We start from the raw sequence: 15113 nt of genomic DNA on the forward strand, positions 1-15113 counted from the left end.
GAGTTTGGCTATGGCTCAGTGGGCCACTCGGACCAATTGCACTTAGCAATCCTAGCTACTCTCACATACCTCAGGAACTGCCCACCTGGAATTCCTTCCGATTGCATAAGGTCAGCCAATTCTCTAAATGTTCCACTCCCATATATCTCTCCCCAAGTAGCTATGCCGACCCGTTCCCAGTACCGGACAGCCTTCAGTTCATCTAAATTGCTACATGTACCACCAAGATTGGAACGTTGGGAGAGTAGGGGTATTGAAGTCGAAGTGTCTAAGTGTTCTAGATCAGATCAGTCTACCCACACGTAACGCTAATGGTTGGATTTCATTCCAGCTTCCTGGAGACCATATAGCCTCTCTGAGCAAAGCAGGGCTTATCAGCGTGCCGAGTAACTCTTGTTCAGATGTAAATTCATCTGATAGCCATTTCTTAATAAAATGTAGCTGGGCAGCTAGATAATAATATTCCAGCCATGGAAGTTGAACCCCTCCCTCTTCGTAGGGTAGAGACAAGGTAGTGATCGCCAATCTGTGCCTTTTTCGGCCCCCCACAGAAAATCTTGAAGCATACTTTCCAGTTCTCGGAAGAAGGAAGCTTCTATATAGAAGAGGACAATGCTGAAGCTGTCAGAACTACTCCTAAATCATTATGGAGAAGATGGAAGATACACCATCCTCGTTCTGCTAGATGGAATCCAAGATGGCGGCTACTCAGTTCCATCACCGTAAACTACTGTGGTCGGTCTAGTCTTCCATCCAAGATGGCAGAGTTCGAACCACGACTCCCTTCAGTTGCATATATGCAGTCGGGAAAGACAGGTAGCTGCGTTGCTACTCCGTCTTACCCGACTTAGCATGGCTCCTGCTCTCCTTCACGTTTGCAGACACTTTTCGTGAATTCCTACTCTTCCTTGTGCTCTACTTAGTCGGCTCTTCTGACTTTTCTTTCCTTGTCATCCTTCAAGCCTGTTCTGTGGCTTTATTAACCCTTACCTCTTCCTTACCCTTGGCTCTACGTTTCGCGATCTTTTGATCGCTCTTTCAGTCTCCTTCCTTCACCGCACCTACGTGGCTTTTTTTACTCCCTTTGCTGTCCCCGCAGTCACCTTGTTTTTACGGAACCTTGCCGACTCTCCCTCCTCCCTTAGCCGCCCTTCTGCGGTTTTCCTTTTTATTACTTCCTGTTATTACTTACCTTTGCCATCCTCTTTGTTTACATTCTGTCTTCGCCTTCCTTGGTCATACCCTTTTTTTCCATCCTTCGTGTCAGCTTTCTTTCTTTTCCTTTTCCTTCTGCTTACTTTCTCCAGCCTTCTATCACCGTATTTCCGGTGCCTTCTGAGCTGTTTCCTCTCATCCGTTCCTCTCATCATTATCCCGATTATATTGGACTGGATTGCATATTACCTGGTCACTCTTCATACCTTTGGGGTCGCCCCACCTGATCGGACTCCTGACGCCAGTATTACCTGCATCATCAAGTCTTCCTGCTTATCAGAGTACGGCCGGACTGGATCACTCTTCACACCAACTGGGTTTTATTCCCCAAGAGGGTTTTCCAGGGAGCGGCCCCCTGGTTTCACAGAGCCCAGTCTTCTGGCCTCTGGACGACTAGGGGGACGTTTCCGTACTCATCTATCTCTGAAGTCCAGAACAAAGAAGACTTGTGAGTACTTGTTTACCAAAAGACCAATTTTAAGAGAAGCTATATAGGAACCTAGGGAGAATAATAATTTTAGTGATGGCTACCCTGTCCATAAGGGGGAGGGGCAGTCTGGACCTAAATGTCATTGATTTCTAAACACCTTCCACTGCCCTTCGTGTGTTTCTTAAGGAAAATGCGTAATTTGTATTCCAAATTACTGAAGGAGTTTTGTTCCCATTGGTCAGAGTCTGGTAGGGCAACCATGTCTACCCCATGTAGCCCTGCCAGGGGGAAAGGCATGACTTCTGCTTATTGAAGGAGATTCCTGAGACCTTGGCAAGTCATCTAACACCTCTAATATTATGGGCAAGTTATGCTGCGGTTGACATAAATATAGTAGTACGTCATCCATGTACAGGGAGAGCAGATGTGTAGAGCCTCAGATATGAATTCCTGCCACCAAGTACCCCTGTCTCAAATATACAGCCATTGGTTCCAATGCTAACACATAAAGCTGGTGGGACCTCAGCGATTCAGAGAATAGTTATAGAATATTTCAACTTAAAGCGCTTATAATGTTATAATATAGTACGTGGAAATCTCCTTAGTTTGGTAATACCGGAGAGACTTTGAAGTGCATATGTTCATTCCGTTACTTTCATAATTCCAAAAAGACCTACGACTTTGGATCCAACATTCTTCCCGCATATTTAATTGCGTTCATCTTCAGCGTTCAGGAGTTTGGCACTGTGTTTTACTCTCATTTGCGCAGACGCCCGTACGCGCTGCACAATGTTTGTTTTCGCGCGAGCGTCCCTCAAAGTCTTATTAGTCACGCTCATATTTGCGGGCCTCGGCAGCTAGCGATCTGTTCATTCGCACATATATGGGAGATTAGAATTCAAGTGAAAAGACACTTAACTGTTCTTCAACATCCAGTTGACTTTCTCCAGGCCGAAAGAGTTTCACGTCTTGTGAAGGGGGAACTCAAGCAGTTAAGTGGCACCAGACTTTTTGGAAGGAGTTGTAGTTTTAGGAAAGAAAGAAAGAAAGAAAGAAAGAAAGAAAGAAAGAAAGAAAGAAAGAAAGAAAGAAAGAAAGAAAGAAAGAAAGAAAGAAAGAAAGAAAGAAAGAAAGAAAGAAAGAAAGAAAGAAAGGATAAATAGCTACATGGAAAAAAAAAGCAAGAGATTAATTTTAAAATCAATTTCAATTGAAAAGACGTTTAATTCAGTTTAAAGGTTTGTCAAGCAAAACACATTTAAAAAAAGGTGAACTCATCTTCATTCAAGTTTGTTCAGTATAAGTTATTTAAAGCCAGTGAACAGTTCAATTTGCTAGACCTGGATTTTTTCCCCCTACAATTGGGTTGAACTAATTGAAAAGGAATTTGAAAGTCAGTGAAATTTAAGTCGCTATCCTAAAAGCAAACCTTTATACTCAATCTAACTTCTACCTCTCAGCTGGGGGCAGAGGTTACACAGGTAATTGGTAAGAGGAGGTAGAATTAATTATTCATGATTCAGTTGTATTGTATGTTCTAACGTTTGATTCTTGTGCAGGGTGCAGAGCCAAGACGTCAGAAGAGCTCCTGTGTTGTTTGTTATTTTCTCCAAATCACCTTTCCCTTTCCGGCTAACCTGGACTCCATTCTGAATCAGTTGAGTGGGGCGCAGAACAGCCAGGGGCGGACTGTGGGTTTCATCAGCTCCTATGGATGGGCAAGTTCTGGTTAAAAAAAAAACAAAAAAACCCCAGTTCTGTTATTCAGTTTCTGGCCCATTCAAATATCGTTGTGAGCAACATGTAACCCAGCAGATCTGCTCTCAGTCTCTTGCACCCATCCAGTGGTCATAGTTTAGTAGCGTGATTCATTATTTATTGACATCCATCTCTGGGCGGGAGCAGGCCTCTGTCTTGATCTGGGTGTTCTCTTGGGCCTCTATATTATTATGTTCCATCCACATGGGCACAACCTATGGGCCTTCGAAGAAATGCGACTTACCTCCGTGCAACACTTTCAGTCCGGCCGCGTATGTAAGCATGTATTTGATCCCTTTCTGCCGTAGCCTTGCTTTGACTGAAACACATCTGTTCCTCTGTTGCTGTTCTAAAGGGATCTAATCCAGGTAGATGGCAATACTGGAGTTATCTCTCTGTATCTTCCCCCTTCTCGAGAAAATTGTAGGAGCTCTTCCCGGTCCCTGAAATTTAGGATTTTAGCAATTACCAGACGAGGATGTGATCCGGGCGGAGGTATCTTCTGTAGGGACCGATAGGCCCACTAAACAACAAATCCCTGTGACAGTTTTCCAGGGCACACTTCCTACAAGAACAGATTGTCATGATGCCTACCCCCGGGGATCCAAATCAAGTCCAGCAACCCCGGAAGCAGGCATCAAGTTATTTCAAGCAAGCCCAACAATCCCTGTTAGGGGCTATTTGGGTGCAGTCCTGGCGTCTACGGCGCCAGGCTCATATGGAGAGTCAGTCCTGGCACCATAGGCGCCAGGCTCATAGATTAAAACTTACCTGATGCAGACCATGCTGCAAGAGCTCCAAGCCAAAAGAGGCTTGGAAGGGACTACTTTACCTAGGGACTATTTTTTACTCGGGTGGGGTCTGGGAGGAATACTTACCTGGGACTACTTTGGAGGCTATTTAAACCACGCCCGAAGAGCAGCACACGCTTCGCGTTATTCTGCATACAGCAGCGTAACGCTGACCGTGCCTGCAAGTCTGCATCCAGTCTTCTGCCACGCCCGCCTCGAGTTTGGAGCTCCTAGAAAAAGGGAGAAAGAAGGAGAAAAGGTTAGAACAAGAGCAATACCTTTGATCCTTACCTGAATTCCCGATCCACCGCGCCTTCGAGCTGGAAGAAACAAGTTATTTTATGCGTGTCGCCTTACCTGCTGCAGCGCCGCGCTGAGCTCACCGGCCTTCGCAGCATCTTCCCTATCCACCGCATCCTTCTGCATGTTCCCGCCGCACTCCGGCACCTAAGGGGAACACAAGAACAGCAAGGTGAGCCAAGGGAATAAACAGAGGCAATATTAGTTACCCCCCATAGACTTACCTGATTTTACCGCCGGGGGTACTATCCCTCTTCACGGGTCGGCGCAGCCTCCACCGCATCTTCGCCGTACCCTGGCCCCTAAGGGGAACAAAAGGACAGCAAGGTGAAACAAAGGGACAAACAAGGGGAATCCTCCTCACCACAATAGACTTACCTAATTTTACCGCCAGAGGCATTATTCCCCGAGACTTCATAATTTCTCTCAGCACCTGAATAAGGGAGAAAACAACAGGTTACATACTGACATTATTTTGTCGAACTGTGTTGGATAATACAAATCCTTACCTGAATATTACCGGTTGCCACGAGGAACTCTTCGCTAGGGTCAAGCTGCAACCTGCAAGGAATCGGACAAGAGTGAAAGTCACACATTTGAACTCTTACGAACTATATACTTACGGCGTCTATCCGAAAATCTCAGAGTCAATATTGTTCTGGAACTCACCAATTCCTTCGAACCAGAGAAGCAACTGGTTATCTATGCGCCCCTGCGCTCAATGCAGGATGGAGAGCTCATCTTTCCAAACCATCAGGTGAGACTATAAGAGGGGACATTAAAGGTGATCAGTGGGGAGAACAGCGGGGGAGGGGAATAACACTCAACTCCACGGGTGGTTAATTCCCTTTCTCCATTTGCAGAAGAATACTCCTATGGGCCAAGCAAACGAAGCTAGATGGGCCAGTCCAGTCTGTCATCTCGGCACTACGCGTCACATTGGTGGAGACCGCAGCTGTCCAGTTCAGATCGACGCCCCTGTGGGAGCCACAAGCACTTTATCTTCTTGTGGATCAGGTTGAGGTGTATGGATTCCTGCCTGCACCACTCCTATTACTGGGTCCGGCATTGAGGACTTCCCCAGATCAACAAAAGAGTCCATGATAGTGCCCTTGTGCTTGTTCTTAGTAAGAGACAGAGGGCCTCATTACACGGTAGGCGGTAAACCATGGCGCTATTAGCGCCATGGTTCATGCCGGTAATTTACCGGTACCGCCTTGGAGGAAAGGGGAATTACCGCCCTATTCCAAGGTTGGGAAGGCGGTAATTCCTCCTTCCTCCATTGCCCTTCCCCATTCCCATTTTTGCCCCATAGGGCATAATGGGAATGGGGAAGGCGCTAATTACGGTACCGCAAATTGCGGTACTGTAATTAGCACCCCGGTCCCTTTGCAGGGTTCGTTTTTTAACGCCTGCAAAAAGCAGACGTTAAATTCCCCAACCTGCAAAGGGACCTCGTAGTAAGGCGGTAAGGGTTTACCGGTAACGGTAAAATACCGGTACCGGTAAACCCTTACCGCCTACCGTGTAATGAGGCCCAGAGTCCGCAATATTTACCAGTGGTCGTCGTATATTCAAATGGTGTTGATTAAAGAGCTCAATGTAGGCTATTCCAGCGGTGCTCAAATCGTGTACTAGCTTTGTGTCCTTCACATGTAGAGCCCAATCTCACTGCCAGTGTCTAGAAGCATGCTCTAGTCTTGGCCTATCTCAGCCAGTATGTCCAGGCGCCAAAGCAGTTACATAGTCTCAGCCCTTAAATAGTGCTCAAGTATGGATGATGGGTCGATTGCTCAGGGATCTCCTCATGCAACAGCCCAGTATACCACGTGTTTCTGCGCTGCCCAGAGCACACCCAGTGCCTGATTGTCGGGAGAGCACCGTATTATCAAGGCGATGTCCAATAGTTTTAATATCGGAGTCAGTGTTCTGGCAGCAGGGAGCCGTCTTGTGCCACTATTGTGTTGTTTTTATTCGCAGCAGTGCTGCGGGCAGCAGTCCACACCTGTCACTGCAAGTGTCCCTTAATAGTATATTTGGGGTGGAGGCAGGCACATTGAGGAACTAGCATATAACAATGCCTGCAAGGAGAAGATATGACTCCCATCACGTGTCTTATGTCCCAGTGTACCCTTCCACTGTTCTGTGGTCGGGGGTACCCAGCTGCCTACTTTCTTTCTCTATTAGTCCTTCACAGCCTGCTTTCCTTGGCGGCTCAATGTATCGCTGCGGTGCAGGCGTGGGTGGGCTTGTGTTGTCCACAACTCGGGTCGGTGTCGGCTGGGGATGCACCTTATCCTCCACTACTTCCGTGGTCCGGTCAGCTGTTAGGCAACTCCATAAGCCGTTGAGCGGCCACTAATCCAGGCGCACCACTGCCGAGAAAGAAACCCAGGTCATGGCTCCACTGTCTGCCGGCGTCACCAAGCTCCCTGGTTCTCCCGGCTCCGCTAAAGCATGCTGGCCACCATCTAAAGTCACTTCTCCTGCGTTTCAGTATAAACACTTCCGCAGCTTCCTGTGGCATTTTTTTCTCCGGAAATCAAGCCAGCTGCACACCGACTCCATGATCTAAGCAGAGTTCAATGATGTGCGCACAAGTTGACAAATGTACTGTGATTAGGATCAGTGAAAGGATCTTCAGTCGAAGCTCAAACGAAACACAGCCTCATTCATGAGCACCACGCCACACACCTTTGCCTCTATCTGTCATTGTTATATTTTATTTTCATTCCCATGTTCCCTCCCTGTAGCCCTGTGGGTGCTTTTAAACACAAACTACTTGATGTATAAGTACCTTACAAATGCACAATAAATAAATAAATATATTTATTTCTAATAAATACTTGTTAAAGATGGCAAACTCTGATCTGTCTCATCCTTCTGACCAACCATATATGGTGTTAGAAGTGGGATGTCGACAACCCGATAAAGAGTTGACCCACTTAATGGTTTCCACGGCCTAATGTCCCCAATAAACATAAGAACAGACCCAGCCCCCTTTCCAGTGGAGGTAGAACCTCAAAATCATGATTGGCTGGAAATCTCTGATCGCCCCAACTTTACCAGAACTAAATTGGAGCTCACTGTCCTCACCTAAACTTCCCCCCCCAATTAGGAAAATTGTAGAGGGGAACAATTATCAGCTTGTTAGTCCCTGTGACTACTGGATCAAGCTATAATCTCCTTAGATCTTCAGGTGGCCATCCCTACCGATTCGGTCACATATGTAACACCGCCTCCTGAAATATCTTGGAAGAAGAAAGGTCTAAGGGGGATACCCTGTTGTCCTGTGGAGGAGAGTGGAAATTTATCATTTGGAATTATTCTTCTAACTCCATCAAAATTCAGAGGCGAGACTTGGTGAGGTATTTAATATATGACACCTTTTAGAAAAGCCACCAGACAAGGAAAACAGAGAGTGATAAATGATCCAGAGAAACAAATCCTCCTGGAAAAACCCAGGGAATTATTTTTTCGCTTGCACTAAGTTGAAGTGTGTACCAAACCCTACCCTTGTTAAAGTTAAGACAGGGTATAGCATCACCTCAGAAAATGTAGGAACTTCTAAATCCATGGTACCCAGAGAAAGAAATAATCCCCCTCCTCTCTGTTGTCCCACCCAAGTAGTTTTTCCATGAAACAGGAAGAGGAGGAACAACAAGTTAGCCTGGAAAGCATCATATACTGCTCAGAAGGGTTTGAGACACCCAAGTCGCTAGGGGAAGTAAAGCCCCTAGAGACTCCTCAAGTTAGTCAACCTTACACTCCCGAGAGAACCATCCAGGGTGAGCAATTAATAACATCTTTACCTCTATCCTCCACCAAGGGAAATGCACACCTTGTGTGGAGAGTTTGTTCATCCCATGAGGTACTGCCCCCCTTAATCGGAGGTCTCCTCCCACCTCATCAACCATAAGATGTCCCAAGCTCCACAACGAAACACCTTATCCGTTTTTTGCCACCGCCCTTTGCCACTGTCCTCTATTCCCAGACTTCAACATTAACCTCCACCTTTGAATAAAAAGATCCTGATTATCCTTTCCCCAAGGGCAGAGAACCAGCAAAAAAGGACAAAAGCGACTATTTTTGTGTGGGAAAATGAACAACTATAGAGTACCCGCCACCATTCAAAATCAGAAAGTTTGGGCCCAACTGGAAAGTGCGTGCAAAGGATTTGCTATACGCCTGGAGTTAATACCCTTGGAATGGAAAGGAACACGAAGGAGGACGTTTTCTGCATGCATGGACACACTGAGACGTATCCCCTGATTGTAATTCCATAAACATCCTGGGGAAAGAGATGTGGATCACAGTTTCAGTGATTCCTAAACAACCTGCCCAGGTAATCAAAGAAAGCAGCGCCCCACAGTGCCACCAATGGTTATCCCAGATCACCCTGGCAGATCATAAAATAAAATCTCTAGGTTCATGTAGCTTCAAATCCAGAGATAGAGAACCATCAGGGACAAGGAAATAAGAACCACATGGAGCGGGTCATCGTACTCATGCCAGTAGTTGAAAGCTGTTTCTGGCACAGGAGGTCCTTAGTTGTTGTCTATTAGTGGCAGGGTCAGTATAGGTTTGTTTTGGGACTGAGAACAGACGTTTGCTTTGAACTTTGACACAGGCAACGAGAACTCTAGTTTTAGTTGTAGGTAAGGAAGCTTTTAGATTGGGGAAAGGGAGGTCTTTTTCCTTTATTTCTAATAAATGCTTGTTAAAGATGGCAAACTCTGGTCTGTCCCATCCTTCTGACCTGCCACAACAAATATAGATATTTATGGAGTGGAAGCATAATGAGATGGGGTAGGGTAAGAGGGGAGAAAGGAGTATGGGGGAGAACCATTAAGTAACATATACAATGTTCTCCAAAAAGAATCCGTTCAACACGCATAACATAGACTGTTATCTTTGAAGTCAGTCAGTTCAAAAGCCTGTAGTGCTGAGATTTCTTTACACCTTACTCAAAGGGGGCCAGTGCAGTCCTTAGGAGCATTTTGTTGAATTGTATTGTTCGTGTGTGTGTGTGTGTGTGTGTGTGTGTGTGTGTTGTGTGTGTGTTTTTTTAGGGTAGTATGTGGTTGATGGAATCAAATGAATGTCCAAAATAGCATGTACTGTCCAAGTCATTCCATTCTCCCCTTAAGATTAGGGCAAGTACAATTGTTTGCTTAGTACACTCAAGAGTATGTAACCAGTCACAGTATGTGCCTGGCACTGGGCACTGGTGGAAAATTCATTTCTCTTATCTGAACAGGCAAGGTTATCAACTTCCAATATGGCACACCCCAGATGAGTGTGTCCACTAAGGCGGTTACTAGCACAACCTTAGCTGCTCTTTGCTGACGATTATCGATTGCAAAAAAGGTCATTTTGGAGTTTTGCAACTACATCTATGATAACATCCATCAACAAGTAAGTGCTATAATGCAGGGAAACACAGTAAATTGTCATATGCAGAGTTGAAGCCTTGCATAAGTGCATTATATTCTGAAAGCAGTGTTTGCAGATGCGAGGAAGTCAAATTCCTAATTCCGCCTGGAGACATAGAGAACATTTTGCAGATGAGAAAAGCCAACAACAATAAAAACACAGGGCCCCCGGGGCAATAATATATTTAAACTCTCTGTTACGTCTTCAAATTTCAAAACACATTTATTTACTTTAAACTATTCATGTATGCTTTTATATTCTCGGGTGCAGACATGTCACATCTTCAAAAATTGCAATAATTGTCATGAAACGTGCTAATGCCCTCCCAAGCACATATATACACATCTATTTGAATACACAACTCCAAATTAATGGACCCAAACAATTGAATTGTCTGTGCTAACAAAACACGAAAGTACTGAAAAAACATAACCGTGCATACCCAACATATGGACATAAACATACATATAAGTACAAAAAATTGTTACGTTAATATAAACCCAACACATTTTATTTTTATATGTGTCCCCTAGTTCTATATAAAAAAAACATAATGAATGTGCACTCAATACACCCAAATCCCACAATAATGTTCACCACTTCTTGTATGTTCTTTTTTATTTCCAACTCTAGTTTCTGCTAGTGGGGAATATTGAATTTCTCTGTTATTGCATCAGGGGAGATAATTCAAAAGATTCATGTATCTAAAAACATAATGCATGTGTATTAGTTCTACAATTTCAACCAACAGATTTCTAAAAGCATTTATTCAAAAGACCATCAATAAAATCAAAGTGCCATCCATGACAAAGCGCACCTTTTAATTCCAGTAGTGGACACGTGTGAATCAAATTGGGGCCGTTGGCTCACCCCGCCTTACTCCAAGAAACCCAGCCATGCTGAGAAAGAAAGATACATCTCGGTCAGAGGTACACCTCCTTAGAGTGACATCTCCTTTTTCATATTGGTTTTTGTAGCATTGCGTCCAGCCAAATGTAAAGATGCCTCTTTGTTCCTTATAGCAAACAGTCTCATATATGCGGCTTTGGTAGGTGGTCTATGGAGTTATTCAAAGGAATGGGAGTCCTTGCCCCCAAAGGGGGAGTCTCCTAGTCAGGTCCCACTTGCCTCGACCCCTAGCGAGGGTCTTGTGGAGCAGGCTCACCTCCCGAGCCTCAAAGGGGGAGGCTCCCCATCGGGGAGAAGGGACGAATACCTGCGATTTGTCACAGGACCCATAGTTAATCCTAAAGCCAAGGTCCAAGAGGGACCTGCTGGGAATTTTTAAATTCAAGGTTCCGAAGGAACCTGTGGTAAATCTTGATAGACATTAGGAAAACATTTGTTTGTACATTAGGATTAGGATGGACTCAGGAGGGAGGTTTGCAAGCTTTTACTTTGGCCAAATCCTTGGAACCTTGACGTTACTAGATTGGGTACCCGGGAGGCTTAGTACTCATTAGGTTTAGTATTCAGAGTTCTCTGTTTGCCCCATCATTTGGGCGTTTCTTTACAGATTAGGATGCTCCTGGACGGGTGAGGACTTGTTAGAATATGTTTAGGCCTCATGTTTGATGACAAAGGGGAAACCTGGGGGCATTAAAGGATCACTATTTACTGCCACCCATCCTGTCACATTTTCATTTAGAATGTTGTCGACAGTTGTAGAGCTTTTCCTAGCAGCTGTTGAGTATTTATCTGAACTTAATCCTGATAATTCGTTATAAAAATACTTTCTTGAACCCTATCACAAAGTGTGGTGTGTACATTGCCTCGAGATCCCCACACCTTCCTCTCCGAGGGGTAATAGTTTGCTTTCACTAAAGCCCACAGTGTTTCCAAACGCTGCATAATTAGTCACAAGCGGTATCTTAAAAGTTAAGCCTTCACAACATCACCTACATCTGTTTGAGTGTGTGTGGGTTCTGCAGGTGTTCACACATTTAATGACACCTTGAAGAAAGACTTATCCAGTCAACCGTAAGGGAGACACCTAAAAAAGTTATTTCACTGTTTGCAATCATCAACCTTTTTAAATAAAAGGTTTTTCCTTTAATTCTTGTGTTTTTATAATGAGATTTACTTTCTCTGAATAAACATTGTAGTTGTCATCTTAGCCATTAATGTCACACACATACTGCCAACAATTTTGAATGATTTTCAGCATGCTTTGTATTCTATTTGCGAATGTCCTTGACTATTTATTTTAGCCCTAGAGCAGCCTTGTAAAGCAGTAGTGTGTGCATTTAGAGGTGAACCCTGTAGATTTGTAAGTTTTTGCTTGAAACGGATGGTGAAAAATCAGAACTGTTTTAAAACCCACACCATTGATGTTATTCGAAAGGCAGCAGCTGGGTAGATTCTGAGTTGTTTCAGTGCCTGTACGGGAATTAACTGAGCTCCTTCTACTTTGTCCTTTGTGAGCATTATTGGGCATCTCTGTGGTAGTAAGACCCATTGAGCTAATACTTGTTTTGTCAGTGGGTGTGGTTTGATCGTATACAGCTCCGCATGAAGGCTTGGAGCTGAGCACTCCAGTACTGTATGCGGTAGACATTCAAGACCATGGCCAACATGATTGTTAAAAAGCTGGACTGGATCTCAAGGGCTTTATCTCACATATTGTGGTACCAATCTCAATTCTCCCTAACGTGTGCATTATTTGACACAAAAACTGCAGCTCAATTTCTTTTAGTGGTTTGTCTGGAACTGTCACTAAATTGCCATTTTTTAAAACATGTGTCCTGTAGTTTACCTCCTCCAACTTGCTTGTGGGTTGGTGTTTAAGTTGAATGCTGTTAGTTATTTTCTGTCAATGTTTTTCTTCATTGGTGGCACTATGCAGTGGGTTTGCAATTTGTACCACTGAAAATCTGTAGAGTGGCAGCCTTTTCTCTTTTTTTCTTTCTTCCTTTCAGGTTTTTCTTGTCGCTTGCAGAGTGAGTCCTCTGACCCTCCTTTCTGTGACGAGGAAGAAGAACAGTCTTCACCTATGAACCGGGTTCTCTAAGCTGCACTCATCCCAAAGTCATGACCAGAAGGAGGTGTGTTCATTCTACCTATGTCCCTGCCCCAGGATCACCCAGACCCACTGTCTTCTCACCTGGGAATGGAGATGTTTCTTGGCAGGGCTTTTTGAGGCTGTTCTTTCATGGTTAGTATCTTGAGTCTCATAGTTCCTCCTCCTATAGGGGTACATTTACCCTGTTCCTTTGGTCTCTCCCATGAACTGGGAAGGTACTTCTTCACCTACCCAATACCCCATGGGAAGATCCACATTTCTCTTGCTCATTCTCTGTTCTTTTCTTGTCTCTTCTCCTGACCTTCTACTCAACGGTTCCCTTCCTAGGGATTTATAAGTGGTTGTAACTTTATCACCAAATAGTGTTTTCTTGTCTTGTGCATTAAGTGGTGCCAGCTTCCTATTTACTTCTAGCCTGGCAGATTCCATTTTTTGGTAGAGTCCTGGCCATCCCTTCACCCATGGGATCATTTATCCAGCTTGACCTATTCCCAAATTCATTGCTGGAGCTGCACCCTGCTTGCTCATTATATCCCCCAGAATGTTTGCTAAGACTGTTATTGATGGGCACCTCTTATGTGTAGATACAGACTGAAACCCGGGTATCACAACTGTCCACTGGAAGACTGCATCCTGCGCATACATGACCATGCGCAAAGTCTCTGCTTTGGGTCGGGGTAGAAGAAGTGGTTAGGGGGTCAACTGTGGATACGCTGCTTGCAGTTGTCCTATTATGGCAGGATTCCATTTAGGTATTTCCTTGTGCTTGGTTGGGAATGTGTCTAACAATACTTTAAGGGTTTGGAGCAGCAGTCTCCCCATGCTCTGGTGGGATTGTCAGGGGGGCTGATCATGCAGCTCCATGATCAGCTAATCCTTTGCTGCTGGCATGGGTAGCAGCAAACTGCATCCTTAAGAGTTCATATTGTTTTTTTAATAAGATATGTTTCTTCAATTTTCTAATGCACACAATAAGCAATAAACAAGAGGAACAACCAAAACCCACCACTTAGATGCATACAATGACTATTGGGATTACAATCCAAACATTAGAGCATCAACGTTTAAGTTACAGCAACAATCATTTTGGACGGGGCAAAGGAAGAAAATAGCAGGAACCTTGGAAGAGAGGGATGGCATTTTGACTTGTGGTCAAAATGCAAGGCTCTTTTTCAGCAGAACCTCAACTCCACCAGTGTGTGATGTGAAGAGCAAGGAACGAAATCAGGACACAATGTTGTTTTTGGTTCAGGACTTTTATTGAAAACAAAAGAGTTGGGAAAGGCCTCTCTGACCCTGCTCTAAGAGGAATTCCCTACCTAAAACCAAAAACTGTGTCAGGATGTCAAAATCCAAACTGGCCTTGTGTCCAAAAGTTCTATTCTGACCCTCACAGTATAAACCAAACTATAAGGTGATAAGGGAAATGTCTTTAACCTTAGGTGATTGCTAAAAGAGTTCAAAAAGGAAATTTGAACAGCTCCAACATAAAAGTTCTCGCAGGCAAAAGAGCCCTGGTTCCACAGGGTGGCTCTCTTCCCCTGGATTCTGCCACAATGCGAATGATTCTCAGTCAAACAGTTCTTTGTGTCTTTCTTGGCCCACAACAATACTGTTATTTACAAAGCTGCATAGCCTTCTAGGTCCACTTCTTTCAGAAGTTCCTTCTTGTTTAGCAAACACAGTTGTATATCCTTTTTTATGACTTCCTGCAGATTTACAACTGCCTGGTATGCCCATGCCAGTATGTCCTATGCACTTGCGATTCCCTGGTATACTGTCCTGCCAGGGCTTATTATAATTCACACACACTTGTAACTGCCTGTTTTACTTCCTAATTTCACAGATGGTTCTTCTTTTACTTTCACAGTAACATATACCCCTCTTTGCATCTTACATCTCCTTAATATATCATTTGTTTCAGGTTCTACCCGTATTTGCATTCCATACATTCATATGTGGTTGGGATCCTTATTAGCAATATGCTTGCTTGTTTTTCAATCAGTCTCTTTATTGTCCCTGTTTGTGTAGCTTTAATTGTTATTCTTTGTACTTGGTGCTGTTGCTGAAATGCCTTGGGGTGCCCACTATGCCTGGCTTGCCTCACCAACTCTCTGTGGCGTCTTCAGTCCTGTTCGGGCTTATGCAGCAAAGGCTTACC

This window comes from Ambystoma mexicanum, chromosome 11 (assembly GCF_040938575.1).
Source record: "Ambystoma mexicanum isolate Mex_15411 chromosome 11, UKY_AmexF1_1, whole genome shotgun sequence".
In the NCBI taxonomy this organism is placed as follows: Eukaryota; Metazoa; Chordata; class Amphibia; order Caudata; family Ambystomatidae; genus Ambystoma; species Ambystoma mexicanum.